Genomic DNA, 20,939 nt, shown 5'->3' on the forward strand with positions numbered 1-20,939 from the left:
TTTTCTTTAGTTAATGCATTTAATTAAAATATAATTGTCTGTTAAATGTGATTAAAACATTTTTGATAACACAACTGTTTTACAGTTTGTCAAAAAAAAAAAAAAATTAAAACGACTAAAGAGAGGCGCAAGTGAGATCCTCGATCTAGGCATGAACTTGCAAACAACTTTCCAAAAATACATTCATCCAACATTTTGAATACACAGTGCCATAAACTGTAAAACTGTCAGGACTGAGCTTCACAATTATTTGAGATTAACCAATTCACCCTTTGAAGTGAGTGGAGCCGGTGTGTCTGGAGGGTTACAATAATCAGCAAATATAAATCAAGAGTAATTGCTTTTTTCACCGCTTGCTGTTTTTTCATTTGTCGTTTTGATTTAACGGCACGCGGTCAGCCGTGCCGCCGGAAAGCCTGAAACTGAGGTGAGATAAAAAGTCGAGCCTGAACCAAACCCGTGAGTGTGTTTGTGCAGAAGAGCGCCGATCCGAAAATGTTCTAGACGTGTATGCGACTCAAAGTCGTCTTTTAATATCAGAAAAATCTTAAGTGTGAGGTGTCCTGTCGCTCTGCATGCAGTTGATCAAAACCACCAACAGGTGTCATGTCTCCCTAAGTATGCTGGGAGAGAGTGCGCAGACCCGAGGGCTCCTGTGACAATGAGGCCTTTGTGTAATTCCGGGGTGCCAGCCGGTGTGCCCTCGTGTACTGTTTCTCTCTAATCTTCATTTGACCTTTAGGCTGACGGCTCTTCTGTCCCATTTTTCCTGACTAATTTCCTTTGAGGAGATTATCTTTGAGCTGCAGCACAGACTTACCGTTTCAGATGACACGACAGACACAACGCACCGATACGAGTTTTGACAAAACGCATCACACGATGCTACGGCCACTGGTGTGTGCTGGAGACGGTTGTGTTTGATAAACTAACAACAAACCGCGGTCGCTGAGCTGTGTGCTTATATCATGGAAAGCAGTCCCGAATGATTTTTGACTGTCCGGGCATGTACACACACAAAATAGGTGCTGCTATATACACCAAAAGTGCTACAAAAACATACACGGATTCAATAACAAGAATATAATTTTAAAGAAAATTAATAAAAATGTTAGACTAACCTTGATATCAATGTCTGGCACGGAAAAATAAAGTCACTCCCAAGTAATGACTCTGCAAATGAAAGCGAAAAACAGATAATTATAGTTACACATGTCTGTGCGTGTAGCATTGTTAAAATTTATTCACAAAACACACACATGTGCACACACACTCGGCAAGGTGTCCATGTATCGCTCAGGTCATAAACCTGCCAAGCAGTTACTTAAGTGTATCATTAAGGCTGATGTAGCATATGTTAGAGTGATCATAGCTCAGAATACTGTAGCTGAATTTAGACGGGATAACTGCATTACCATTCACTGCCAGTGCAGCTTAGATTCATCTCTCAAAAAGGTACTAACTCCAGGAAATTACTACAGGAACTTAGATTACTGTAGGTCCAGAGAAAGACAAATTAGCCTTTAGCCTTTTTTTTGGTTTGTTTTCGGCATTTCTTTTAGGCATTCGTACGTCTTTATTTTGGTCCAATATTACTTTTTATTAAACAAAATGTGGAATTTTTTAAAGTGCTTATATTAATATTTAAATATAAACAACAGTAACTGAACAATTAGAAACAAAAACAAAAAGCAGAAAATTAAATATTATAGCTAAAATATTTTTTTATGTTAACAATTAATTTTAAATCTACATTTTAAGCTTGAAATAAATAAATAATATGGACACCATCCTCTGTTTCACTCTCTCTCTCTCTCTCTCTCTATCACACACACACACACACACACACACACACACACACACACACACACACACACACACACACACACACACACACAGTATCCTTAAAACATATTAGAGAAATAATAAACGCCAACTGTAAAGTACATTTACAAAAATGTAAAGCAATTACATATTTAAATGTTTATATACATCAGTGAATTACAAATGTATTTCTCATAAGAAAACGAAAACACCAAAAAAAATTCTCAAGTCTTTTAAAAACTACACTAGAGTTATCCAACGATTAAAAAAAACAAATACAACAAAATAATTATTTTTCACTTAATAAACTAAATTGTGTACTAATATAGTAAACACACACACACACACACACACACACACACTCTTTCTCAAGGACTGTTTTGCTACACCTTCAGAAAATAAAAAGCTGGAATCTCCCATGAAAATCAAATTCATCTAAAACCTTCCCTGAAATAAAAACAGTTCATGAACAACATACTCTCACACACACATACACACAAACAGGGATTGAAACAAAAAGAAGTGTAACTGAAACTAAAAACAATCTGTGTGTTCTCACGTCTCATTTCTGCTTTGCTGCTATACAAATTAAGTCGTCTTCATACCAAACTGACTCCATCTATAAAACTGACACTTCCATCATATTATTTATTTATTTTTACACCACAAAGTAAGTAATTAAAGTATGTATACTTGTAGTTTTTAAAAATGGGTCATTATGCTATTTTACTATGTGTGTGCCTTTGTATTTTACTGAAATGCACCTATGTGTATGTTTGAGGGAGACTGTGTGGCCAACTGTAGTGCATTGTGTGTGTGTGTGTGTGTGTGTGTGTGTGTGTGTGTGTGTGTGTGTGTGTGTGTGTGTGTGTGTGTGTGTGTGTGAATGCTCAGAGGAGGAGGCTGTGCCCTGCACTCCTTGGGAGAGGCGTGGGAACCCCATTCATCTTAGGAGCCAGGGTTCATTGTGGGGTACACAGCATCAAATGTGTCTGGTTGTTTGCCTGTGTGTGTGTGTGTGTGTGTGTGTGTGTGTGTGTGTGTGTACACGCGCGCGCACGCAAGATGTTGTGTGATGGTCTTTATATTCGCTTTCTGAATGTCGTTTACTTTTCTAATGTTTTGTAATGACAACATTTTGATTACAAGCTTTCGATGTTATATTCACATTTACAGTAAATATTTAAACAAAAAATATTTACTTGCTTATAGGAATCACGGCAGGAACAATTAATGGCTCTTCAAACATAGGAAAACAATGTGCGCTGCATTAAATCGCTCAAAAAACTACAATTTACTGCCAGATTTGCAAGGGAAAAAAGTAACGCTTATCAATTTCAAAAGCTGGCCAGGATTGCTTCCTTCATTTTCCCCAGATGAAATATTATTTACAGACTTGGCAATATCTTGTGGACATGTACTGTACAACGTACGATGTGCGATGAAATAAAAAGACCTAATAAATGAGGAGTTTTGCGTATACAAAAAGCGAAAGAAAATCGCTAGAAAAATATTTTGATATGTTTCCAAACGGTGATCGATAGTTTTCAAGGCGCTAAAAACATTCTGAAGTGGGCTTCTCTCTATTTAGACAGGACAGCGGATTCCACTGCTTCCTCACACAAATATATTGGATTGTACTGTGTTTCTAGGAAATGTGTGTTCATTAGAGTTAAACAGATAATGTAGGAAGGTAAAAACAAACAAAAAGTCAGAGCAGAAATGAGAAGACAGCCATATCCTGTATCCGACTCCTGCAGTTTTCACTGCTACACCTAAAGAGTAAATGTGTCTAAATGCTGCTATATAACTCCTAATTTCACCTGACTGAGGGTCTGAAGAACAGGGATTGGATGCACTAAAGCGACGTCAGGATTTCCTGTCAGTGTGACAGTGATGGAGGAGTTTAAGCCAGGCTCAGTAGTGTGAGAGTGGCGGTTGAATAGGCCTGTCAAACGTAGGATGTAGGTGGGATGACTAGAGCTATCTGTGATGACTCACGCTGCCTCCACTCCTACCTTTTGGTCATGGTCGACTCTGATGTGCTGAGGTGTTCAACGTGGAGTGATATCGATTTAAAATAAAAAATAAAATTTTAAAAAGCAAGATTTTCAATTAGCGAGCTTTTCAAAAACTGATTTATGGATGATAATTAAAAGATGCCAAGTTGAATGGCACTGCTGAGGGGTGTGGCGCACTCAGTGTTTTAATTATGTGGAAATTTTAATATAATACGGACAAAATTAGAGCCGATATTCATCGTCATGGATGAAGTAGCAGTTGTAATCAGGTAATAATAATATAACCTTTTTAATTTCCTTTAAAAAGCAGAGCACTCTACTACAGTCAACATGTACCTCTCAAACCGTGTGCGTTTACAGTTTAATCAAACCATAGTCTGTAACCGAGCGAACGCGGGCAAGCTTTAAATCTTAAGACCTTAATGGAGTTCTTTTTAGGAAAAAGTTTTCGTTTTAATAAAGCATCATAAACGATGTGTCCAAAAAGGCCTGTTTGAGCCATATTAAAGCGACGTGGGGCCACGTGTCAGCACTGACCCATTTTCAAATATTTAACCTTTACTTCCAGGGAATAAACTAGGCACATATTCATTAAGATGAGGTTTTAATAGCAGAGCTCAATACGAGTGGTGTTTAATCATTTTCTGATAGACCTGAGAAGAGGGGGAGAGAGAGAGAGAGACAGACAGACAGAGGGGGAGAGGTAGAGATAGAGAGAGCATTGTGGTGGGGCTCGGCCTTGTGTAGCAGGCCTTCCCTGGCCATCAGCCCAACATTACAGCACTATTCCTTCTCTGCTCCCTCCAAAAAAGCATTTCTCTCTCTGAAACACACGAAAGGCCGATCCGGAGTGCTAAAGTACAGGTAGGAATGCACTAGAGAAGAGATTTGCTCAGTTTCGTCGAAATTTCAAAGCCAATGCCACGTTTCTAACCAGTTTGACTATATTTAGTTAAGCCTGCTCTCACTGGATAGTCATGTAGCCCTGGAGGAAACAACACCCAGGCACAATGTTCATACACACAAACGTGGTGATCAGGTCACACGATGCGGCTCTCCACATTTGTTATGTCTTCATCTTTTGACAAAAAAGAAAACCACTGCATGTGTGCAAGCACCACACACCTAAGTATACACACACACACACTTACCTCCACACCCACACACTCTCTCTCTGACTTACCCACTGAGACTTTGAAGTAACTGTCCCACACCACAGCAATGAGCTATCCTGGATGAAGCGGCTGTGCTGGACCCATCCGCGGCTGCACACAGTATGTCCACATATCCTCTCTGTAGAGAAGGGCAGAGAGGGAGCTTGGATTCAGTCACACAGCTTTGCACTCCCTGCAAGAAGTAGGCGGGCACGCCAACGACAGACCCATTCAGAGTCCCAGAAAGTACCAGCCTCCGTGTCTGCCTCAGCGCCTTTCCTACAATGTCTGTCTGCGCCTCTGCCCGGGATTTGCCCACGATAATCTGCCCACTTCACCCCAAACCCATCTCTGAGTGTTGGGTAACCTCCCCAACCTGAGCTAACTGCTTTCTAATATTTACAAACCAGCTCCTCTCGCTCTCCCCTGTCTGCCAGCTCCTTGTCTGAGACTGTCAGGGCCGCCACAATGGAGAGGCCATGTGGGTTTCCCATGGAGTCGCGTGTTCCTCCCGTCTGGCAGTTAACAAGGCTTTGAATGAGGAATGTTAGCAAACAGAGCTGCTGAATGTCGGATGAATGCTAAGCCAGGCAGCCAGTCAGATCGCAGCGCTGGCCCGGGCATATGAATAATGCAGAAAACTCGGCAGGGAGGAGAGGAGACAAGGCTCCACCTCCCTGTGCCCCTTCCCAACTCCACCCACCCCTCCTTCTTTTCCCCGCTCGAAACTCAAATGCCTTCACGGGAGCAAGAGAGCCGAGAGAGGGGGGAAAGAGAGAATTCAAGATCTCTGCTGCTATTCACTCATGCAATAAAAAAAAACCTGCAAGAGAAGAATAGTTACACATGCACACACATCTAATTACTACAAATCAGTTCTTTAAATACACCACTTTTCCCTCTGTCGTTGGGATCTATCACACTCTTTTTTCTTTTTTTTTGTTTTTTGTGCCTTTTGTTTGGAATTGGCACCTGTCCCAGAAAAAGCCCCGCTGCTGCTCCGCCCTCCTGCTCTCCTTTCACTGGAGACTGCCCACGAGATCGAGAGAGAGCGAGAGAGAGAGAGAACGTGAGGAAGAGAGGGTGGGGCAGAAAAAAACCAAAAAAGAGGGACAGGTTTGGAGATGGAAAGGGTTAGGAAGGTAGAGGGCAAAGCAGATAAGAGCACAGGAAAACAATAAGGAATTCAATTTAAGACCCATGCGCGAGACACATGAAATCGAACAGCACACAAAACAAACTGCAGCCTTCATACTCAGATTCATCCAGGAAAAAAAAATCTGACATGTTGAGCAATCAAGAAACGTGCTGAAGGAAAAAAACAAAAAAAAAACCCTTTGCACCAACGCTATGGCACGGCGCAAAACTCCCAGGTCCAGTTTATCTCTACTAGCAACAACCCAGGCGAGGCAAAAACGTGATAAAACTAAAAGCGCGTGAAAACAAGGATCTGAAAAATGCCCTTGCAAATGGCGCAGCAATGTCGAAGTAGGAGTAAAGCAAAGCCACTTGTTGCATGATATTGAGGAACAGATCTTGCAGGGAGAAGTGAGAGCAGGCAGAGGGTTAAAATCCTGGGACTGGGAGTAGTAAAAAATCCCTCCCTCTTTTGGCACAGACTAGCTAAAGGGGAGGGCCTGCCTGTAGAAATAGCAGCAGAGCGTTTTTCCCCTCTTTTTTTTCAGAGCTGCAGCGTCCTAGTCTACCCTTTCGCATGTGGCCGGGACCCAGGGAGAGAGGAGGAGGAGGAGAGCGATGGATAGAAAAAGAAGCAAGAGCAAAGAGAGAGAGAGAGAGGGGAGGGGGTAAGAGAGGAAGGGGAGAAGAGCTGTGAGTGGAGGAGAAAGAGCTCAGCTGATGATGAAACAGGGACGTGTGGGAGTGCGTGCGCACTACGCGTTTTCATCACAGACCCAGTATGACGTGCGCATGCACGAGGCAGGGTGGGGAGGGCGCTGAGCTGGGCTACGGGGGGGGGGGGGGGGGGGGGGGGGGGGGGGGGTGCACTTCTGCTGAGGACGAGAGTCACAGCAAACACTCACAAATGATTAAAGGATACTAGGACAACTTGCAACACCTAACTTTGAGACTGGAGGGAAAGATTAATAGTGTATCTTTTCTTTGCAGAGCTGCTGGGCCTTTCAGTTTAATATCAGCCATTTGGCTTTGACCCACACGTCTTTATCACTAAACTCCCAGCTGGCACTGAAGCAATGGCGTTCCCCTAGCGAAGGCCAAAAGTGTAGGGTATGATCAGTGATGAATATCCTTTTGATTACTGCTTGTTTTTTTGGGCTTTTTTAATGCTTAATCATTAATACGTAGGAAAGCTACATCAACTGTTCTGGCACGCAATCAAAGCCAGATAAGCACCTGGATGCGACTGCCCCACCATGATTGCGGCATTGAACCACGCTGTAAAAATCCTGTAATATTTACCGCAGTGCGCCCGCCATGTGCCATTACTAGGCCACCCTCGCCTTGCAGCGAACTGCAGCAACAGCAGCCGGTTCTGCGTGCGACTAAGGAGAGGAGAAATGTCGGGCAGTAACCGAACGATAAAATGGACTCTGTTGATGACTCTGCTCATGTCCAACACCCTCCTTCCCCCTCCGCATCGAGTCTATTCTGTCTCCCACCCTTTCTTGTCCTTTCGGTAGCACTGTTCTAGCCTACAGTAATAAACAGCCCTGTTCTGAACAGCTAGTGTTAATTTAAGCCTGCATGAGAAGGATCTTTTTTTTAACGTTTTTGTGCCAGATACTACCCCTGCTGTCTTCCTCTCTCCCCTCTTCTCATGCACACCTACCAACCTCTGGATCAGCATGCTGAAGGTTATTCACACCCGTCCGGTTTCCACCCGACTTCCCTCCTCAAAAACTTTTCTGGGCAGCCAAATTGTTGTAATGCCCCGTAACTGTTTGCAACAGATTCCCCCGTGGCAAAGAAACAACTTCCTCCTTTTTGGACACCATTCCCCTCCCCTCTAGTCTTCGCTTTCCCAAAAGAAACCCAGAACTCAGCACAGACAAATTTTTTCCCCTTTTTCTCTCCTCATAGCAGCAGCCATACAAAAGAGAGAGGGGGGGGGGACTGTCCAACAAAACGACTAATCTCACATCATGAAACACAGCTAGCTAGACTCCATGTCAATCTGTGTTTATGCTCGCAGAGTCTAAAGAGGACTAACATGAATTTAAACAAATGAAAGCTGGGAAAACATCAGTATTTCCAGAGTTTTTCAATACGTGTGGTGTTTTGGTTGTTTGTTTGTTTTTTCATTTTAAACAGGCGACAAGTAGATGAAAAACAGCGAGTATGAGCAACACAAGAGCAAACTAATATGGCTGCTTGCTTACTTGTACCGACCCTGCACTCTTAGTCCTGGAGACTGAAAGAAAAGGCGTTACGCTGCTGTGTGTGCGCCTTTTCTACCTCGCAGGACGGGCTTGGAGAGAGAAAGAGTGGGAGAAAGGAGGCGAACGGGTGCACTTGCCTTGCCTAGCTCTCTCCTCACCTTTCCACACAGTCAAATAAAAACTCGGCTTCCCTGTGTTGTGTGTACTACTGCTGCACCATCCGCATTTCAATGACACACAATGTGCAAACTCGTGAAAAATGAGGAGTGAGATTACTCCCGAGGTTCAACGTGAGGCAACTGGTGATTTAAATGCACTTTATCAAAAAAGCAATAAATTCCCTCGTGGGCATTGATGAGCAAAACCCCGGTCGAGCACCAAACAGTGATCAGACTGAACCCTGTGACGTCACATCTCGCCACGTCTTTGAACCAATTGCTCTCGCTGAAATCATTAAACGCTGTTACGAGTGCCTGCTGAATATATATCAAGCACTATTGTAGACAAATTCGTGTTTCATCTGGAATCAGAAGAGTCCCTTTGCTCTTTATCTTCTATCTAAGATACTGTTACTGCAAGTCAGTTGTTTACCATCTAACATGTGGCAGGAATTCAAAAAACTTGGCAGAGCCTGTTGCACCGTACGTCGCGGAGAGTTCATTTGAGGATACAGCTCTGGTTTTGGCTCAGCTGCCAACTTCTGACACTGTAGCCCTCTGCACAGCCTCGCCCCTGCAGGAGTGGCCTGCGTAATGCTGCCATTGATGAAACTCCAATATTAACAACCTCCTTTATGACATCTCCACGAGTCTACAACCGCTTTTTTCCCCCCTTATCAGCTCCCTTCATCTCTTCGTTAAAACTGAGCTGCACTCTGCCTTACAGCACACGTAACGCCAGGGTGTAAAAGCATTGTTAACATTTCATATGCATGTAAATGCAAGAGAACAGAAGCTTTACCGCACAGTCTTACATATTCACAAAAAATCAAATAGATGCAAAAGGAAAACCGAATACAAACATTATCAAATAACCCAACCATAAAAAAGTGACAATACATGTGTCATGGTTGCAACACAGAGCTCAAGTCTCAGTGAAAATGACTTATAACTCTTAAGTCGCTGACTTATCAGCCCCCGAATGCCTTCACATCTTTATAAATCATCCCACAAATTTACTGCAACAAAGCAGCCGATCAGCACACACACAGTATAAAATTTACAGCACGCTGACACTGCTCGATGCTGCACTGCCCCAGGGCAAGCAACACACACATGCACAAAGTGAAATTAACTCAACCACAATATTTTTGATAATCACTGCTGGCAGCTTTACAGGACCATATAAATACAAACAAATCGCAACATGAACTGCAATTAAACAGCCAACAAGTAGTTGAGAGAAATCACAGCAGATCGGCTATCAAACTGAAATTCATCATTAAGCACAGCAATAACTAAAATAAATAAATCTATTATCCACTTTTTAACCAAAAATGTTTTTTCTTCAGTGTATTATGTTTCGCTGTTAGTTAGCGAAGAATTAATGGGGTTAAGTAGAACCACCTGGGATTGCCAGTAAAAAGACATATGACCCTCTGAGGGATCTACTTCTGTGACTGCACTGATTTTGCGCTGAAAAAGACCAACATTTGGGTATTTTTTGCACGTCAAAGATGTTCTTCTGAAGGGTGAAAAAGTCGCACAGGAGATCTATGTTTTACTGTGAACCTGAGAGTTATAGCTGTCTACACATTCACACCCTGGCGAACTTACACAAACTTTCCCTCTTTCTTCGGTGGCCGGCGCGGCGGGCCCGCTCCCTCTACAAGGTGGTCCGTCGAGGGGCCCCTCAGCAGCACGTGCCTCAACAACTTCTCTATTACACCCGTGACCCTAAGGTCAGGTTCTTGAGGGTTCTGAACAAAGGCCACGACCCTAGGGTCAGAAGTGTAACGCCAGGGGCAGGTCAGGGCCCCACAGCAAAGAGAGCGTGCTGTTTGCTTTGAAAGGTAAGGATCACTAACACACAGGCCTAATAAGGATTAAGGGGCCATCCCCTTTGGGATGTCACTTTGGGGCCTCAAACATCAGTCTCTATTAACCTATGTGACCCCCGGTGGCCATTATAAGGCTATAGGTCACAGTCACTTACGCTGCACATCTGTAAAACCTAAATCACATGCAACCTTTAACTTGAGTGCTGCTCATTATATGTACAAATTGTTCTGAGAGATTAACACCTTGTCAACAGGACTCAGTCCTCGTTGTGAGGAGCTGTGCCTGTGCAGGTAACTTGTTGCATCAGCTGGCAGATTTCAGTCTTCAGAAAAGGTCCTTTAAGGTGAAAAGCAGTAATTCAGCATCAGGTCAGCAAACAGAAAAAACAACAACAACAACCTGACAGGTCATCCCAAAATGTAATGTATAACTGAAAATCATGCGAGTACAGCTGATTTTTCTTTTTTCACCTCACGCAAAGCAGGCTCAGAGCACTCAGGAAAACTTTAATAAAAGCAGGTAGGCCAGAACTGAGGGAGAAAAATTACAAAATGGAGGACAGGAGGAGACAAGATGGCGGCCCGAGTGATGCAGCCACCCGCACACTCCTTGTAACGTGTCAAATCGCCATAAAAACGTTGTATTTTGTGCGATCTCTCTCGATGTGTTATTTTTTCATTTTTTAAAACCAATTTAAACATTTGTCAAAACAGAGACGACTTAAGATGCTTCAAAAGATCTGAATTCATTTTAGTCACTTTGGGAACTAAAAGTCACAGGATTAAATCCGGTGATGTCCAGAACAGCAAAGGCGGAGAGGAGACATAACGTACGCGTTTTCATTAAGATTCATTCGTTTATGTCGGATTTAAAGATTGCCTTCTTAACGCTCAAATCACACTAAAGTATTTCAGTTACTTTGAAATTTATATAATATAAATTAATTTTAATTTTTTTACCGTTATAATGAAGAAAAGAGGAAACTACTGAATTATTTATTTTTTCATAATATATTTAATAAACAGTGTTTGTAAAACAGGAAAAGATAAACGAACATAGGGGTAAACACACACACGTTCACATCATTTATGCAAAACTACTAGTTTTAATATATTATATTATTCAGTATTGTTAAGAGTAAAAACATAAAACACATTGTGGGCAATTTATAATTTAATGCGAACCAATACAAGCAGAAATCACTCCAGATTCAAATAAAAAAAAGGAGCTAAATTCATTCAGGGGTCTTTTTTTTCACTCCCAGATTTTTTTAATGCAATTTTAATAATTAACTCAATTTATGGATCAACTTGAAATGTGACAACCGCTCAAATTTAAATTCTACATTTACAGGTTGCATGATGACACTTCTTCCCCAAATTGAAGCCTGGAAAAGGACAAACTTTTATTGTGAAAAGGTTAGATACACTTCATTCATAAATGAATGATAATTTCAGTTGTTAAACATTCTGCTGAAACTCATTTTATTGTAACTTTATCTCTGACCTCTTTCATAAAATCATCTCTGCACAGAGATGTATGGAAAAGCTTAAAATGCGGTGTATTTCCTCTCCCTTTGTTTTTTTTAAAAGAGTCATTTAAATAAAGAGTATAAACATCACAGTTTAAAAAAGAAACTGTCGATTTTGTTAACTATTAGAGGTTGACTTTTAGTTAACCCTTGAAATGAATGAAGATTCTAAACCTGTGTAATTACAAGTAGAGGAAACACTTGAAACATTAAATCCTTCTACATATTTGCACTAAACTGGAAAAATTTGTAATTATTCGGAAAATAAGAAGCAAAATTTGTGCTCAGTATCATTTGAGTTTTGAATGTGTGATTAGAAAATGTTCTTTCAAAAGCACATTATTCAAATTTCCTCAGATCTCAACAGCAATGTGTTTTAATTATTTCCCATGAGAACTATAAGGAGTAAATAAATGTACACATTTCTGTATTTCTTTACTTTAAAAAATGTTTTGTTTTTTTAAAACTCGTACTTAATAAAAACACAAGAGGGTAAAGCAACTGACAGAAGCTCTGAACAAATAAGAAGCCAGCAAGGATAAAATAACATGTCCTCAAGCGTTCTTCGTACGTAGTTCACACTTCTCAGGGGCACAAACTGAGCACTTTGTTTCAGATGTATTTCTTTTCAATCATTAAGCCACTCACCTCTGAAAAACGAGCTTCTCTGTGTGGAGGGAGCCTATTCGGCCACATGGCAGAGCAAAGGTTGGAAAAGAGGAGAGAGGGAACGGACCTGCGCTCGCTAAAGACAAGTGTCCTAAACAGCTTTTAAAACGGCCAAACAGACAATAAATCGCAAGCAGGCAGCACTTTGACAGCGTCTCCTTTTTTGCAGCTCTTCTTCATTAAAGTAAGGACAGAGCTTTGGGAGAATCATTGTCCTACTTTCAGTTAACCATGAGACTCTCCTCTCTAGGTCATTCTGCAACTGTCTGGTTTATTGGAAAACTTTGGTTTCTAATTTAGCTAACACTGCCCATCTTGAGAGGGTTTTAAAAAAATCTAATTAATGATGTTTTTTCAGGGAAAATAGAAATGTCAAAGTGATTTTTGGTTAAAAAAAATTAAAGCTTTTTTCTACTGTGCAGAGCATGGCAAAATGACATTTACAACAAAACTAAGTTGAAACAAGTTCAAGCATGCCCTTGGTAGTGTGTACTTATTTTAACTTGCATTAAATAGCTTTTCTCAGTGAGTTATTCAAACATTTTGTAGTGCTAGCTGTCAAGGGGAAAAAACTGTTCTGAATGCAAAGTCGAGTGCTCTCAAGGTTATGACATTTTCAGCTCGAACAATTGTCTTTTTAGATCACACGTGGCTCTAAGTCATTACTAAAAATGTAAGAATGACAGCAAATCACGAAACTGCAGAAAGGCACAAATATTAAATAAATAAAGCATATTTTAAGATGCATTCTTCACATTTAAAACTTACCGCTCATCTCATCTCCTCACAGAAAAACACACACATCCCACCCACACACACACACACACACACACACACACACACACACACCTACACACGCCTCTCCTGATTCCTTACTGCTCACATTTCGGGTCCATCCCACATTAATAAATGATCAATTTTGCAGCTCTTATCATCAGCTCACATGCAGCTCCCTGGTGTTCTCTGGGAGTGGTACCACCTTTTAAAGCATTCGGACCTGCCACGTCACAGGGCTGCACTGCAGCCTGGATGGGCCTGCGTGACCTAGCTCGGTCCAAACAGGAACCCTTCGCACCACAACCCCCATCGGGACCCGTGTTTCATACAAGCAAGATGGTGGCGGTGGGAAGCTGTGTTTTATTTGAACTGAGCAATTCCATTAGCCTCCTGCTCCGTGTTTCATTTCTCATCTCTAAAAATCAGACACTTGTCTGACTGAACTGACAGCACCCTCCTTTTAGTCGCCCGTATCCAATTCAGCTGACTAAGGGTTCAAAAATGCTCCAAACGCAGTGTTTTGGTTGATTTCATATCGGGAACGAGTTTACATGCACATCCTCTCAGCTTCACACACACATGAACATACACACACACGTCTGGATTTGTCTGGGTTACAGAAGGTAACACAAGGCACACATGAAACCAACAGTAAGCAGTATCTGAGCAGGGATTTCACACGTTTATGAATTAAAAATATATTTTTTTGTTTTTGCTGGTTCACTGACATTTTCAATGCTTATAAAGAGAAAGAGTGTGTGAATGTGTGTGTGTGTGAGAAACTTAATGATCACATCAGGACAACCTTATATCACACTAAACGTGAAAAATTAAGAGTGCTAATAGGCTGAAGTTTCTCTGAACTATTGCAGCTGTTAAATGTTGATGGTAGTGATTTTACAGACACCCCTCCCATTTGGGGATGTCAGTCTCATTCCTGAATTCTCTATGAAACCTTACAAAAAAAACTACAGATAAACAGAAAAAAATGACATATCAATGTTAAAAGTGCTCTGATTTGTATTGTATTTTTTAAGCTATGCACAAGCACAGAATATGTTAATCTGCATATTTTTACATGTATTTCATGTCAAAACACTTTTTCTTGTTTTGTTTTGTGGTCTTTTATTCATGGCTGACCTCAACATTAAATGATTTTCCTAAAAAAAATGTATAGCATTCAGTTCACTTTGGCAAAGTTGTGCCCGAACATTAAGAGAATGATCAGAGCATTTCAACTATCTGTCCACCAATATTAACCCTAAACCTATACTCACACATATGTATTTTTTCTTTTTAAATTCAATCTCTGGCCAGAAACAGCAGCCACATAATAACTATCAAGCTGACTCCTGCTTAAAATCCAGTGTTGTTTTTTGCTAAAAGTATTGACTCATTGTGGTGTCTACTGCAGTGTGCAGTCTAGTAAAAGGGGAAAAGAGACGCTGGCTCTCAGGGGTTAAGATGCTAGCAGTCATGTGCCTGTCGGCTGCAACAAAAGCCTGCCTATGTAGGGTGCATACAGATGGAGTGAGCTCCTTTGTGTGCAGCCTGTGTGCAGCGTTTCACACGTCGCAGCCTCGGAGCTGCCAGGTCTGGCTCTCTGGGCCTGGCTACAGGCCTAGCTAGCAGCTTATAGCACCTGACGCTGGGCTCTCACTTTGCTTTTCTTTGCGTGAGACCCAAGTGCAGCGAGTTTTTGAAAGATAATGGAACAGAAGTCCAAATAGTGGGTCACACGGCTCAACACAAACAATTCCAACGAAACACGGCACAGCAGAGCACAGCCAGGCAGGCAAGACAGAAGCACTGTAAGCATGGCTCCCACTTATCTCTGCCGCAAAATATTTGACTTTTCCCTCCTCTGCTGTCTGTCAAGTGTCCCTGAAAAGTGCTGTCCAAGACTACTTGAAATATGCTAACATACACACAGCCAATAAACTTTTAATCACGAGTACTGTTGTGCATGAAGTGTAAACAGTTTTTATCTTACGATCTTCTATATCACGTCCACCAAGTGACAACGGGAAGTTCCTTATGGTGTTGCTTTACAATGGTGTATAAACTATTTAAAGTCTGTGCGCAGGGCATTGCTACATATCCTATCAGTTGTCGAGCATAAAGTCCACTTTAAGCTAACAGCTTTTTTTCTTAAGCTGCACAAAGTCAAGCTAATGCTTTTCAGTGAAAAATAATGCTCTTTATTTCGTTGTTGGGGAAAACACAAACCAGGATTCTCACACAGATGCAAAAGAATCTAAGAGTATATCATTCAAGTAAGAGTTACAAGATAAACTTCTTACCCAAATGCCACACACACACACACATGCACACACACACTTGACCTTGAATGGAGCATTAAGACTTATTATATATTATGCATACACTAAATAAAAACATTTCAGGACAGTGTAACTGCTGTAAATACCAGTTCTGTGCATTTGCCATTTGGAAGGTTATTATATTTTTATGAATAAAAATAAAAGCATTGCAGTTTTAAGCCTCCAACAACCAGTCAGGTTGTTTTTAGGCTCGTGCCTATACACACTCACAGGTAGAAGATTTAATTTAATTTTGACTATTAATATTTACCACTACAACTACTACTACTACTAATAAAAATAATAATAATAATAGAGCTGTTACTGCAAAAGAAAAATGTTATAAATTCTAAAACACAAATGCTTTACACACCTTCAACGACAGCAATAAAGATCTACTGTATATAATCGAAACTGTTTGAATGTGGGAACTCAAAAAGAGTAACCAGTTCAGTATCTGAACCCCTGTCTCTCCCTTACATATAATGTTGACTAATGTGCAGAAAGATAAACATTATATCATAGTGAACTTGACCTTTGACCCTGTGGAAATAAAATGCCACCACCTTATTTATCCCAGTCAACATCTGTGAGAAATTCTGTACATTTGTAATTTATTATTGAATAAATTACACATGAAAAAAGAATAAGTTTTTGAGATCACGATGACATCGACCGTCTGTGCCTCTGGCCACGTCTTTGAGACTAAGGCAGGGATTACATTCCCCTGCACACACCACAGACACCTTGTTCTTATATGATTTTTTTTATTGTTGTAGAGTCTGTGTGTAGGACATAGCTGGTGTCCTTATAGTTTCATAGCAGTGGGGACTAATCTACGTGATCACAGAAAATTGCAGATATTCACACGGAGCCTTGTATGCAATCTCCGATGATGATGTTCAACTCATCCAGATTCTTGAAGCTTAGCTAATTCAGGATCTATAAAACCGGCATAAGGAGACTGCCGTGCTATCAGGAGGCTGCTGGCTTGTCTGCTGTCTTAAAGCAGGACCCTTGGCTGGTACGAGGAATGAAGCTTTTGACATTTTAAATGCATAACAATATTTTTGAGGACTGGGACACACTGCTGCTTTGACTGCACTTAAAACCCACATAAAGTGGATGGAAATTCTGCGGTGGACCAGCATTAGTCTATTATTTCAAGCGCACAGCCCACTATTTGTACAAAAATACCTTTTTTTTTTTTAAAGCTTTTCGTTTTAGTACATGTAAGCTTGTAGTCAATAAAAAAAAATACTGTTTCACTGTGCTGTTGATTTTGGATTGTCAAAGACCCAAGCGACAGAGGCTACACTGGGAAGAAAATAGAGCCATAAAAAGTCACTTCTGCTATCCTTCCAAAAATAACAATTAATCTTTAATGAGAAATACTCTGTTCTCTCTAGATCTTCTCCCAAAATAGGATTACTGGCACAAAAAAAAGAGCCAATACGAGAACCTCTGTGCAAATATTAAGATAAATGAAAATATTTTAATATGAAGTCATTGGGGCTGCCACAAACGATTATTCTGATAGTCGACTAGTCACCGATTATTTTTGCGATTAGTCGACTAATCAGATCATGCATCCATTGGACATGAAACGTACAGCTTATTGCACCAGCAGCATCTACTCTTATATAACTATCATTAGCTTACAGCTTTAAGTGTTTAAGGTATGTGCTAACTAAAAATAAAGACAAGATGAGAGTTTATTAAATTTTAATGACATTTGCAGATTGTTTTGGTGGAGTTTAATAAACTCCTTGCTATCTAAAATATAAAAGGACATTCTCGAGCATCTCACACTTCTGATAATCAGTTGTCTGCTTGACGTTTATTCAGCTGTGTAAAAACTATAACTTTAATTTCAGCCAAACCGATTTACTCAGGAACAAATAAAATACAAAAAAGAAGTTATCTAAGTGACTTATATCATGTTTAACCTGAGTAGCGAAAGACCGCAGTGGGTAACAGACGTCTACGAAAAAGTCGGAGCGCTTTTGAAAATATGTGGTGTCTTGATAAACTGAGCAGATATTTGAGGTTTACACAGCTACATTCTCGCCTGAAAACATGTTAAATGTTTATTTTGTGACCCAGAAAGAATAATAAGAGTAATATTAAAACTAACTAGCTGCCACCATTGTTGGAAACTGAGCAGTGCCACGCTATGAATTCTGGTATAGGTTGGGCCACGAAGTACACACCCGGACCCATCCTTCAAATCTGGGGAAAAGGAGGACGCATTTGTCGGCCGCTTTTGTCGGAGTCTTCGAATTTGGACAGTCTTTGTCGTGTCGCTGTAACGCAATCGGCTTACAAATGCGGGCACAGTAGGATGCAGTTCCTGAATTTGGACACAGCTACGATACTGGACACTGCTTATTCTTCTTCGGGGTTTAACGGCAGCTGGCATCCTTGTACCAGTGTTGCCAACTCCTCAGTAAGGAAAATCGCTATTGGTTGTCCTAAAAGTCGCTAGAAGTCGCTAAATGATGTCATTGCCTAATTTGCATAATTGGTCATGCTAATCTAATTGTAACCTATGTTGTTGGAGAGAGAAATAACATTGTGGAAGAGACATAAAGTGAGTAAAAAACGTCCTAAATGCATTAAGAGTTTATTTAGAACTACAAATTAAATTTCTTTTAGCAATTATTGTTTTTTTTAATGTCACAATTCCAACCCTGCTCCTTTACCCGGGCTTGGACCGGCAAGTGACCCGAAATAGGCACTCTGGTGGAGTTACTTTGTGTGTGTGTGTTTATAAGTAGTTTTAAACCTTGTGATCCACAAAACAGCATAAGAGTCAAAGAGTAAAAGAAGAACTGACTGCGTTACAGCACCCGCTGCTTGTTGAGAGTAAAAGCGATACGCGCTTTAACGTTTTTTTTTTTTTAGAAAAAAAGTCGCTAAGGGGTCTGAAAACTAGCTAAATACAGCGACAAAGTCGCTAAGTTGGCAACACTGCCTTGTACATGCAGTGCTGCCATCTTCTGTTTCAGTCCGTTATTACACTCTTAAATCCTACTACTTATTCCTGCGTCTTTTGGGATCTTACAAAGCATCAAACGATGCGTCGACTATTAAATTAGTCGTCGACGATTTTGATAGTCGACGTAATCGTGACTAGTCGACTAATCGTGGCAGCCCTAGAAGACATTGAACGTTTGCATCACTTGTATTATAAGAACAATTACTAGCTGCTTTCCTGTACAACCATTTTCAACACAGAAAATGACTCCATGTTAGCCCCCATTACTTTCCATTATGAATGCTACCGACATGACAGAGATTTCTGGTTTTGGACATACAGGAGCACTTTTTTCTATAATGTGTTGTGTTCCCAGTAGGGCTGCCACAAACGATTATTTTGATAGTCGACTAGTCAGCGATTACTTTTGCGATTAGTCGACTAATCAGATCATCATCCATTGAACATACAGCATACAGCTTATTGCACCAGCAGCATCTGCTCTTATATAACTATCATTAGCTTTCAGCTTTAAGTGTTTAAGGTATGTGCTAACTAAAAATAAAGACAAGATGATAGTTTATTAAATTTTAATGACATTTGCAGAGTGTTTCGGTGGAGTTTAATAAACTCCTTGCTATCTAAAATATAACAGGACACCGGAGTAAATTCTCGAGCATCTCACACTTCTGATGATCAGCTGTCTGCTTGACGTTTATTCAGCTGTGTAAAAACTATAACTTTAATCTCAGCCAAACCGATTTACTCAGGAACAAATAAAACACTGAAAAAAGCCAAACAACATTTTGAAGTTATCTAAGTGACTTATATATCATGTTTAACCTGAGTAGTGAAAGACGGCGGTGGGTTTGAAAACGATCTGCCGGGAGTCCGGTGTTCTCACGGCTCTAGTTAGCCTAGCCCCCGGCTAGCTATCGAGCTAGTGGGTAACAGATGCCTCCGAAAACGTCGGAGCGCTTTTGAAAATATGTGGTGTCTTGATAAACTGAGCAGATATTTGAGGTTTACACAGCTACATTCTCGCCTGAAAATATGTTAAACGTTTATTTTGTGACCCAGAAAGAATAATAAGAATAATATTAAAACTAACCAGCTGCCGCCATTGTTGGAAACTAAGCAGGGCCGCGATGGGCCGCGCTATGAATTCTGGGACACAGTTTCTTCTTCTTCGGGGTTTAACGGCAGCTGGCATCCTTGGACATGCAGTGCTGCCATCTTCTGTTTCAGTCCATTATTACACTCTTAAATCCTACTACTGATTCCTGCGTCTTTTGTGATCTTACAAAGCTTCAAACGACGCGTCGACTATTAAATTAGTCGTCGACGATTTTGATAGTCGACGTAATCGTGACTAGTCGACTAATCGTGGCAGCCCTAGTTCCCAGAGAAGACAAGTACCAAACTGAGAGCCCCTTTAAAAGAAGGTGTTACTTTATCTCCTTAGAAGTGACACAATGGTCACTTGTGCTGCCATCACACTTATAATGAGCTAGTGAGGTGCAATTAGCTCCCACATATTGTTCCACACCATGTTAAAATTTTAGAGTCTAAATACTCCAGGACCGGGAAATAAAACTGCAGGGCTTCAGACAGAAATGTGCTGGTGTCTGTCACACTTACACACACACAGAAACAAAACAGCCCTCCTCAAACAAGTTGCCTCTATAAGTTGTATGTTAATTAAACTTTTGTCAGAGTATTAGCTTCTATTTTCCGACCCTGCGCCCTCTATTCAGCAGTCACGTCTTAAAATACATATACAAATACACGAGCAGACACACACAGACTTTCAAATGTATAGCCACCACATGTTTCAGTTACATGTTTCAGAACAAGATGACTAGGTGCCTGACAACCTCAGTGATGGAGGAGATGTGAGGGTGGGAGGAAAAAAAAACGTTACCCTAGCGTGTTAGTTTTCTGCCAGGGAGTCCCTATTGACCTGTTAAACCTTTGTGACTGGAACAAATGCAAATGGCGCTGACTTGTTCACACAACATACTAAAGGCTCATTCAAATGAGGCCCCGGGCCACAATGAAGCAGTGGCCGAGCACTCTGTGGAGGCTGGGCAGCCCCCAGTCTGAGAGAGAGAGAGACAGACAGAGATTCATTTTGCCATTGCACAGTTCATTCCAGTTGTCTGGTAGAGAGCAGTCATCCACTCTGATTACTTCTCCTTCATGAACACAGACACACACACACTCACAAGATAAAATTACCTTACACCTCTCCTGTAATTCTGTGCTTACTAAATCACACTGTTACACTGCACTGAACTTTA

The 20,939-nt window shown here is 40.9% G+C and overlaps 1 protein-coding gene across 4 annotated transcripts in view; it reads right to left on the reverse strand.

Annotated features, from left to right (window-relative positions):
• The window catches only part of pparaa (peroxisome proliferator-activated receptor alpha a), a 48,274-nt gene that overhangs the window by 16,140 nt on the left and 11,195 nt on the right, over positions 1 to 20,939 (reverse strand). For 3 of the 4 annotated variants that reach the window (XM_085251325.1, XM_085251321.1, XM_085251324.1), the window contains exons 3-4: positions 5,029 to 5,138; positions 1,122 to 1,173 (exon numbers count right to left, since the gene is read on the reverse strand). The gene's annotated coding sequence lies outside the window, so the exon portion shown is untranslated. Of the gene's footprint in view, positions 1 to 1,121; positions 1,174 to 5,028; positions 5,665 to 20,939 lie in introns of those variants that run through there. The other variant, XM_085251323.1, reaches the window with a different exon arrangement.

The sequence above is a fragment of the Mchenga conophoros genome, linkage group LG17, assembly GCF_057382185.1.
Source record: "Mchenga conophoros isolate Kocher_MC1m ecotype Shallow Benthic linkage group LG17, M_conophoros_male_GT1.1, whole genome shotgun sequence".
In the NCBI taxonomy this organism is placed as follows: domain Eukaryota; kingdom Metazoa; phylum Chordata; class Actinopteri; order Cichliformes; family Cichlidae; genus Mchenga; species Mchenga conophoros.